This window comes from Bison bison, unplaced genomic scaffold (assembly GCF_000754665.1).
Source record: "Bison bison bison isolate TAMUID 2011002044 unplaced genomic scaffold, Bison_UMD1.0 scf7180017864376, whole genome shotgun sequence".
NCBI classification, from domain to species: domain Eukaryota; kingdom Metazoa; phylum Chordata; class Mammalia; order Artiodactyla; family Bovidae; genus Bison; species Bison bison.
In genome coordinates this window covers 12342387-12343087 of record NW_011494948.1, presented here as the reverse complement: position 1 = coordinate 12343087, position 701 = coordinate 12342387, and positions in this window count along the sequence as shown.

The window sequence follows — 701 nt, the reverse complement described above, 5'->3', positions numbered from 1 at the left end:
GTATGACCTAAATCAAATCCCTCATGATTATACAGTGGAAGTGAGAAATAGATTTAAGGGACTAGATCTGATAGACAGAGTGCCTGATGAACTATGGAATGAGGTTCATGACATTGAGACAGGGATCAAGACAATCCCCATGGTAAATAAATGCAAAAAAGCAAAATGGCTGTCTGGGGAGGCCTTACAAATAGCTGTGAAAAGAAGACAAGCGAAAAGCAAAGGAGAAAAGGAAAGATATAAACATCTGAATGCAGAGTTCCAAAGAATAGCAAGAAGAGATAAGAAAGCCTTCCTCAGCGATCAATGAAAAGAAATAGAGGAAAACAACGGAATGGGAAAGGATAGAGATCTCTTCAAGAAAATCAGAGATACCAAAGGAACATTTCATGCAAAGATGGGCTCGATAAAGGACAGAAATGGTATGGACCTAACAGAAGCAGAAGATATTAAGAAGAGATGGCAAGAATACACAGAAGAACTGTACCAAAAAGATCTTCATGACCCAGATAATCATGATGGTGTGATCACTCACCTAGAGCCAGACATCCTGGAATGTGAAGTCAAGTGGGCCTTAGAAAGCATCACTATGAACAAAGCTAGTGGAGGTGATGGAATTCAAGTTGAGCTATTTCAAATCCTGGAAGATGATGGCTGTGAAAGTGCTGCACTCAATATGCCAGCAAATTTGGAAAACTCAG